The following is a 9,800-nucleotide window of genomic DNA, read 5'->3' on the forward strand; positions in this document are numbered from 1 at the left end:
CCCCCAGGGTAGAGCAGAGGGGGAGGAGACCCTCCCTCGACCTGCTGGCCACACTCCTCTTAATGCACCCCAGGGTGCCATTGGCCTTCTTGGCAACAAGGGCACCCTGCTGGCTCATGGTCAGCTTGTCATCCACCAGGACTCCCAGGTCCCTCTGGGCAGAGCTGCTTTCCAGCAGGTCAGCCCCCAGCCTGTACTGGTTCATGGGGTTTGACCTCCCCAGGTGCAGCACTCGACACTTGCCCTTGTTGAATTTCATCAGGTTCCTCTCCGCCCAACTCTCCAGCCTGTCCAGGTCCTGTTGAATGGCAGCGCAGCCTTCCGGCATATCAATATTTCTTTGGGGAGCAGGGAGACAGAATAATTCCCAAAAGTAAGTCCTGCAGCTGCAGAGTCATTCCAGGGGCAGAGGATGAAATGGTACCAGAGCCCTAACAGTGCCTGTGACAAACTGTTGACAAACCTGGGCCAGGCTGGACACCTGGCCCGCCAGGACTTAACAAGATAACAGCAAAGGCAGAGGTTGCAGGGAAGGTTCAATATCTTTGGGAGCACGAGGTGGTACCTGTGACCTGAGCAAGTTTCCCCATCACAGGCATCTGATGAGACATGATCTTGCTTTGCTTTGTGAAACTCCTCCGATGTTTTGGTTTGTAGTTTGGATTTGGGGTTTTGGGGGAGTTTTTTTAATTTGACTGACACTAATGTGGAGTTGTTTTTATTTCCTAGAGAGCAACTGTGTTAAATTTGGAAAAAGGATATCCCTTCACTCATCTCTTCAGTCTGAATGCAAATGTGACCCAGGGAACCCCCTTCTAGAGTTTATCTTTCCCTGGGAATCCCCTAAGCTTGGGAAAACCAGATGTTAGAAGGGGTGTTTCGTTAAAACTACCACGTGAGGGCAGCCTCTTCCACCTTCCCACGTTAAAAATCCCCCTTCAACCTCCCAAATCCAGGATAAAAGGCCCTTCTTTAGTTTGTTTGAAGTCCCTTGGTGATAATATTGCTCTAGTGATACTGACTGCCGGCTGATTTTCAGCAAGAGATGTACAAATATGGCCCCATTATAAAAAATGTCATCACGGGTCTTCCAGAAAGGGTGCCTGGAGCTATAGGAATATTGTTTAAGGATGGCATTAATAGTATTCCCATATCTCAAACTGTGAACACGGAAAGTGTCTGGCTAATGCAAACATCATTAATGTTATGACTGCTGAGTAGTGGTGTGTGTAATGCTGTGTTCCTGAGCAAGGCATCTCCAACAAGCACAGACCAGATTCTTCTGGCTCTTACACCAAGAGCTGCTACCTACAGCATATAAATAAAAGCTGATTTTGCTACCCAGAGGTTGCAGCAGATTTATCAGCTGCTGTTTGGTGGAGTCACCACTGGATGGGGAGAGAACATCTCACTGACGGGGTTGAATTACACACATGGGTTAAATATTTCCCTCACATGGGTTAAATATTTGCCCTGTGTCCTTTTCTGCTGTTCCCCGGACCCTTGATTTGTGCACTCGCATCCCAGTGGAGGTGAAAGACCTGCCTTCATGGAGCAGAGATCAGCAGAAAGAGCCAGAGTGGTTTCTTTCAGTGGTCGTAGCACTGCTATAAACCCTGATGTGTCCAAGCTGGCAGCCCTGCCTGAGGATGCCAGCCTTGCCGTCAAAATCTCTGGAGAGAGAAGGAATAGCAGTGAATATCATTAAGTAAACTTGTTTCTGTGAATGGTCCTTAAAGACTGGTCCCAGATTTCTCCCTGGGGTGCCTTTAAACAATTTGATGAAGTGTTATGCTTAAGCTCTGTGGATACTATTAGCCTCTGGAAGAAATCTTCCTTCACCTCTCCAGAGAGAAAGGGTTTTTTCCCATGAACTGAGCCTTCATCTACCGAAGTGCGCAGCATCCTCCCATGCTTGCCACAATCCATACACAGCAGATTTCCCAAAAAGACCAGAGCCCAAACTGATGAGCTATCACAGTCCTGGCTGTGTCATCTGACAGTGTGTAGGAGCTGAATTTGTGCAGAAAACCAAGTCCTGAGCCTGATTCCCCAGCACCTCGGATCTGCAGACTGTCCCAGCAAGTTAATCAGGAAGATTACCAATTTACACCCACTTTGCTTGAGCACAAGCAACTGGCTGAGTATCAGAGCAGTAGTGAAGCTGGCACCAGCCTTAACTTGTTAAGCAAATTAAGAGCTGGAATAAAAATCATTATATCTGACAGAGCAATTTGTGGATCAGGAGATGGTGTGGTTTTAATTCGTTGGCAAGAAGGAGGGGGAAAGGGGATGGATGCATCCAGTCACTGCAAACCGAAAGATAACTGCTGTGTAGTTTATTGTGGTGCTGATCCATCCAAATAAGAAAGAAATCATCAGGCAACTGCCACAGAAAGATAAACATGCAAAAGAAGAATTGGCAGTTTATTGCAGAGAGATTTGTCATCTCATCCTGGCACCACACAGGGAAAATGATGCATGGGCTGAAAGCAGATTAGCATCAGGCCACCCCAGGAATAGTTTGTGCAGACTGAAAGAAGAGCTGCGGAAGTCTCTCCTACCTGACATCGTCAGGGCTCAACCAGGTTAAAACCAGAGGAGGCCACAGCATGGAGAGAGCTCCAGGGTAGGAGTGAAGGCTGAGCGATGGGGAGCTGGTTATGGGCTTTTCCCTTTGACCCAGCCTGTGTCCTCAAACGAGAGGGATGACACCCTGGCTCTTGCCTTACCTACCCATCACCTGTGTGGGAGGACATTTATCAGCACAAAATAAGCACTGCACCTTTCTTTCAGCATTACAGAAGTAAATTTCTCCCTATGGGTGTCTCCTCCTAGGCTGGGAAATGGCCAGTCACGTTGCATGAGCTCTCCTGCAAACACACATCAGGTGCATGTTAGCTTTTGTGTAGAAGCACTGCTATTGATCCTATAGAAAATCAGTCTGATAATATGAACATAATGATTTTTCCTGAACATGCAGTGGTGGAGGGACACCAGAGGAAATACCTGGGGGGGTTCTGGACACAGCCAGCATTTCAAAAGTCTTTGTTGCTTCTTTTTTCTGAAGCTCACTCAAGACGTAGCTGTGTGCACAGATGCTACATCATGTTGACTAGGTTATGCACATTGGGAGAGATCTACCCCTCCAGCAAGCAGGTAAATTTAGAATCATAGGGGAAAAAAGCAAAGTCATGGGTTACTGTATCACCAGCATGAAGGATGAAGAGGGCAATTCATCAACTTGCCCAACAGAGCAGCTTCTAGAGGTCTTCTTTAATCTTCTTCCCTTTTTTCTATGCTGTCCCTTCAAGTCTAAGGCACCATGGAGGACTGCTTTCAGCCTACGGTGTCATGATGGGAAATTTCTTGTAGTGCTCTGAGTGTCGATGCAGAAGCAGCCTCTGACAAAGAGGGCACAGGAGTCCTCCATAGCAGCTCTCTGTGCTAGTCTTTTGATTCAGGGGACAAAACAACCTAAAGCTTGCTCAGAGGTTAATGTTCTTCATGGAGGGATGTCAAGCGGCATGAGGGTTTTGTCGAAAGATGTCTCAAAGCCTCTGCAGTATCAGGTGCTTTGAAGGAGCGCAGGTGAGTTGAACAAGACACTAGCAAGTTCAAACCAAGCTGCCCCATGCATTAGACCTTCCTCTCAACTCATGGTGATATGAAAGGTCTAAGCTGCTCCTGCTTCGCCAGGGGTTTTCTCCTGCATCCAGCACTTGTAAGACGTATACAAGGGGGAGGCAGAAACAGCCAGGTATAGAGCAGCTGCTGAGATGTGATGCTTTGGAAAGCAGAGGGCATGACCGGAGAGGATTGGCAACCAGCTGTTCTCTTTTTCCAGCTCTGAACAATGATCTCGAACAAATTCTGTCCACCTTTGGAGTACCGCGTCCAGCTCTGGACCCCTCAGTACAAAGACATGGAACTGTTGGAGCGGGTCCAGAGCAGGGCTGCAAAAATGATCCGAGGGCTGGAGCACCTCTGCTATGAGGCCAGGCTGGGAGAGTTGGGGGTGTTCAGCCTGGAGAAGAGAAGGCTGCGGGCAGAGCTGAGTGCGGCCGGTCAGGGCTTAAAGGGGGCCCAGAGGAAAGGGGGGGAAAATCTTTTTAGTAGGGCCAGCGGTGAACGGACAAGGGGTGATGGTTTTAAACTGAAGCAGGGATAGGTTTAGACTGGATATAAGGAAGAAATTCTTTACAATGAGGGTGGTGAAACACTGGCACGGGTTGCCCAGAGAGGTGGTGGAGGCCCCATCCCTGGGAACATTCCAGGCCAGGTTGGACAGGGCTCTGAGCAACCTGATCTGGTTAGCGGTGTCCCTGCTCCCTGCAGGGGGGTTGGACTGGGTGACCTCTAGGGGTCCCTTCCAACCCAAAACATTCTATGATTCTATGATTCTCCAGCCATTTCCCTTCCCCCATGCTTTGTCTGACATGACTGTCTAACTGAAAGCTTTGAGGTCACTATGTATACTACATATACAGACGTAGCACCTTGAAGGTGCTCTCACAAGAGCAATAAATCCCTCACCCAAGAGGACGACATTGGCTGACGCTATTCAAAAGCTGTGTGCAAAGGTGGCTACCTCACGGCAGTGAGCAGAGCACATCCCCTTGAAAGTTCCTTTTTATTTTGCCATGAAAGGCGCATCCAAGGCACATCCCACGGTGCCTGCTGGCCAAAGCGAGATGTGTTCAGCCTCTTGTTCTTCCAGCAGGTAACTCCCAGCAGCCAAGATAGCTCCGTTCATGTTTCTGCCTAGCACAATTAATCACGGTGTCACACTCACCAGGGCAAAGCGCTGCTTCACTCAAAAGTGAAGAAAAACTAAATGTTCATGTGAAAACATGTTCATGAAAAACTCACGTTCAGAGAAACGTAGGCTAAGGCAGAGCAAAAGTTTAGCATTTGATCAACAAACAGCCAGGACAAACCTGGTTTGATACAGGGGAGAGAATCCGCAGCATTTTAATCTCTTAGGCTTTCAATCCCTAAGCATCCAAGAGCAAGAAGGAGCTTGCAAAATGGCCACAAGCTTTTAATTACAGGCCCTGTGTCAAAAGCTGAGAGATGGAGGGAAAAAAAAGAGTGCATTTTGCAAGGTATCAGGGCAGTGAGGGAAGAGCAATGAGGGCAAACACGGTCTTGTGTCATGTTCTCCATACGTCTGGTGTCTGGGGAATTGCTGTCCAGGATGGGTTAACCTCCATTCAAACTCCACTGTGATACCTGCACCATGGAAGTGGGGAGGTACCTGCAAGGAGGCAGTTTCACCAGGAAACTACAGGACATGGGTGGCACGGGCATTCCCCAGACACCTCCCTCCACCTGGGAAGAGATAGCTGGAGGGTGCTGCTGATGTTGGCATGGTGGGACAGGTTCAGGAAGGGCCCATTTCTGTTCGCTGGTGGACTGGAGCTATTCCCAGCTCCGCCTTCTCATGCCTGTGCATGCTGAAGGATGAAGGTTCAAACATTTCCATGGTTTTACTTCAAGCAAACCAGGGTTTCCCTTGTCCCTCATCTCCTGACACCAAAGGAGAAAAGTTGTTAATTTTTCTTCTGCTATGCCAACATCCTTCTCTTCCCAATACTGGAACCTTGGCCAGACGCAGGCTGGAAGCAGAAGGCCCCTGGAATTGTGCTGCTTTAGGAAACACCTAAAGCACCTCCATATCATTTTGATAGACCCAAAGACATCTTGAAGCTACACAGGCTTTGAGAGAGAAATCCTTCTTTTAGGACAAGCTGGCTCATATTCCATACCAAAGGAGGCGGCAAATGAAGAAAGAAAAAAGCTGTAACTCTGTGAACTCGTAAATCACCGAAGTCCTGAAAGAAAAAATAAAATTAAAAAAAAAATAACCCAACATGGCCTTTTTCGTTTGCAGATAAGCACAAAGTTTGGCAGGAAAGAGATTAGGGCTTTTTCCAGTCAACCTTGCAGCCGATAATCCCCACAGCAACAGAGTTCTGGGTTACAAACAGCCGCACGTGTTCCCCCTGTAGAAAATGGGCAAGACCGGTGGGGCAGGGGGATGGGGCAGGGGTCGGTTTGTGTTTAACTCTGTTTTACTTCTTATTTCTTCAGGAAAGAAAGTCTTTGCTACTGCAGAGGTAATCATGGCTGTCGCTAAGGGAAAGTCCTGACTGACCGCCTCCACACACCTTCTTCTGCGAGCAGGGTTGTACTCTAGAGAAGCATTTTTGCTGTCTTTTCTAATTCTAAAGCTTTTGGGACCCCTGTGATGCTTCTTGGGAAACTCCAGCCTCACTCTATCAGCTCTTGCCAGCAGCTGAGAGTCGTTAAGATTAATGACAGAAGAAAACTGCCAATTGTAGACATGAAGAATTAAGCTGTCACTAACATTTAGAAATCAACATTAGACCATGGGAAGGATGGGGGAGGAAGATGACGGTTGTACATTATCTGCATCTGTAGCTTTTAATGCTCTCCACAGTTCCTCCTGGGGTGGCCTAAATCCATCCTGAAAAGAAATGAAAAAGAAATAATTTTTAAAATAATAATTTTAATATCAAAATAAATTTAGAAATAAATTAAATAATTAACTTCCTAAGAAAGAAATGCCTAGTGTCACTGGAGATGCCCAGGGTCCTGTCATGCACCCAACTGCTACCCCAAAGGACTCAGGTCTCCCGTGGGTCTTGTGTCACATCTGTTAGCCCTGTGTGGACAACTCCAGTGGCATCAGACAGCTCTGTTCAGGTAGCTTGGTCAAATCCCTGCAGCTCTTCCTGGGGCACAGAAACTGGAGAACCAAATGAGGGAGAACAAGTGGAAAGGATCGGGGATGATGGATAAACACAGCAATAAGTTCAAGCTGAGGGAAGTGGAAGGAGATACAGAGCAAAGTGTCATCCCACTCCCTGAAGCATCTTCCCACTGTCCACCAGGGCTGAGCCTGGGGATGTGGGAGGCCAAGGGAGAGCCCTGGAGGTAGGAAGAATCCTCTAAAACTAAGTATCTTTCTCCAGGACGCATGCTCAGGACTGGGGGATGGCAATGAAAAGACCTCATGGCTCCAGGGAGTCTCAAAGAAACACTGTAGATAAAAGGTGAGAAGTGCAGCTGAAACTGCAGCAGGAGTTTCTGGAGAAGACACTTCTCCCACCTGCAACTCTTTGTGCTTCCCACTCTCACTGTGAACACAGGAGGATGGAGCCTCCCAGAACCCCTCCTGTCCATCCCCAAATGCCTTGGCCATGGTGAAATTCCTACCCCTACAGCCCGGTGGCCTGAGGAAGCCAGACCTTCATCTCATTCCTCACATCACTGATTCCCACAGGGGAAGGGTGAAGCAGAGACAGGGAAGGGCACTGGGGACAGGACCTCCCCCTCCAGAGTGGGGGGTATTTTCCTATCTGGAGCTGATTAGATTTGGGCAGAGTGCTTCTCTCCAGAGCACTCCCTGCAGCCACGGTGGGGAGGGGGTTGCCGGAGGCTGCAGTGATACCTGATGCAGTGAGAAGGAAGCGGTGGCCTCAGTGACAGCGACAGGCTGTGGGATGTCAGGTCACACTCCGTCCCCGGAGCCATCCCAGCCCTCTGCAATGCACAGATGGCTCCTTTCCGTCATCTGACCTCATTGTTTAATCTGACCTGATCCGGTGCTGTAATCTAACAGCCATTTTAATCACCACTATGAAGCTGGGATTGTTTCCCCAGGCTCCACCCCAAATTCCTCCCCCATGAGGGCACACGCACAGCCCGGATGCCATCCATCCTCAGCTACCTCCTGCATGGAGCCTACACGGGGACTGCTCCCAGCTCATGTAGAGGAGATGTTGCTGCTCACGGCCATCACCGTTCTCTGCAATAAAATGAAATTTGCATTTCATGAAATCAGAAGTTTCTCCTATAGTTGCTGCAGGTGCTCCTAGAGACATAACACATCCCAGCCACCTGTCCCAAGGGCTTCTAAGACCCTTGGTGATTTTTGACCAATGCTTCTGTAGCATTTGGGAGGCCTTTTAAAAAGATCTAGTGGTTAGAGAAATAGCCTTGGTCTCAAGACACTTGGGTTTGCATCGTGACCCTGCCAAAGAGACCTTGTGCATGACCTCAGTCAAGTCTTGGTGGCAGCACCTAAACTGTAGGAAGCTTTTCCCAGTTTCCTGGTCTGCATTTTGTTCTGGTCCTGCTTTGTTCAGCCTAAGGCAGCCACGAGTGATCCCCAGGCCATCATGGGGAGGTAGCAGATAGCACAGCCCCCAGGGAAGCTGCAGTGGTCTCCAGGTGCCTCTCTGCAGACTAAGACCTCCTTGCCTCAGTTCTCCCTCTGTGAAGGTCTCAGCCCAACCTCTCCAGGTCTAAATACACAGTTAATGCAGCAAAGAAGAGATGAGCAAGCGCAAAAGGCAGCTGAACAGGGCTGCAGGCACTGATGAGTCCCAAAGAACTGCACCCAAACCAGGTCTCAGCCCCCGCTGTAGCATTTGTGATGGTGCTGCCTGTACCCAGGCACGTACAGCTGTATGCACACACACGCATCCCTCCATATAGCCAGAAGGGATTTATTCCATACACACCACCCCCTCTGCCCGCAGCCTCAGAGGGTGGGAAGGGACCTGCAAAGGTCATGCAGCCCATTACAGCCCCGCAAGGCAGGATCAGCTCTCCTATGGCCCCCGCTGGCAGATGTTTGTGTAACCTGCCCTTAGAGACCTCCTGTAAAGGAAGGCCCACATCCTCCCCCCAGCTATCTAATTCTCGTCTCTCTGGGGTAACTCAGAGGATTTTCCCACGCTGTCCGAATTACATTGCATTACCCCAAGCTGCAGAGAACTGCTCTGCTCTCGGGGAGGGCAGTTGCCGCAGCTCTTTTCCCAGACTGAGCAAGTAGAAACAATTTGCTAATACCTTTACAGTGAGGAAAAGATCTATTCTAGTCTGCCTTTGCCTCACATCAACATACAACCCCTAATTCACAACCCTGTCAGCATCTAGAGAGGATATGGCTCCGCCAGGATCTGTCTGGCAGCAGAAGTGGTCCCAGCTCTTGCTGTCTCAAGGCACAGAGCCCTGTTCCCTACGATCTGATGGTGAGAAGTGAGAATAAAATGTTACTTTTTTTCTGCCCCTACCCCAGGCTAATTTGGGATGCCCCTTATTTAGTTGCCTTGTTCCACACACTTTGCCCTACTATGGTCTCCCCAAATCTTCTGTTTCGATAAACTTTCATAGAATCATAGAATCGCTTAGGTTGGAAAAGACCTTTGAGATCATCAAGTCCAACCGTTACCCTAACCCTGCCATCCCACCACTAAACCCTGGCCCTAAGCACCTCGTCTGCCCGGCTTTTAAATACCCCCAGGGATGGGGATGCCACCTCTTCCCTGGGCAGCCCATTCCAATGTTTGGCAACCCTTGTGGGGAAGGAATTGTTCCCAATGTCCAACCTAAACCTGCCCTGGCACAACTTGAGGTCATTTCTCCTCATCCTATCACCCGTTACCAGGGAGAAGAGACCAAGCCCCACCTCGCTAGACCCTCTTTTCAGGCAGTTGTCGGGAGCAATACGGTCTCCCCTCAGCCTCCTCTTCTCCAGGTTGAACACCCCCAGGTCCCTCAGCCACTCCTCATAAGACTTGTGCTCCAGACCCCTCCCCATCTTTGTTGCCCTTCTCTGGACACATTGCTCTCCTCTGGAGCATTTTGCCTCCACCTCTTGTTGCATGCCTTGCTGAAAGGGTACTAACAGCTCTGCTTCGTGCTCCCACAGGGAACAGAATAATAGAATCATAGAATCACAGAATCACTTTGGTTGGAAAAGA

The sequence above is a fragment of the Egretta garzetta genome, unplaced genomic scaffold, assembly GCF_000687185.1.
Source record: "Egretta garzetta isolate BGI_Z169 unplaced genomic scaffold, ASM68718v1 scaffold260, whole genome shotgun sequence".
Taxonomy (NCBI): Eukaryota; Metazoa; Chordata; class Aves; order Pelecaniformes; family Ardeidae; genus Egretta; species Egretta garzetta.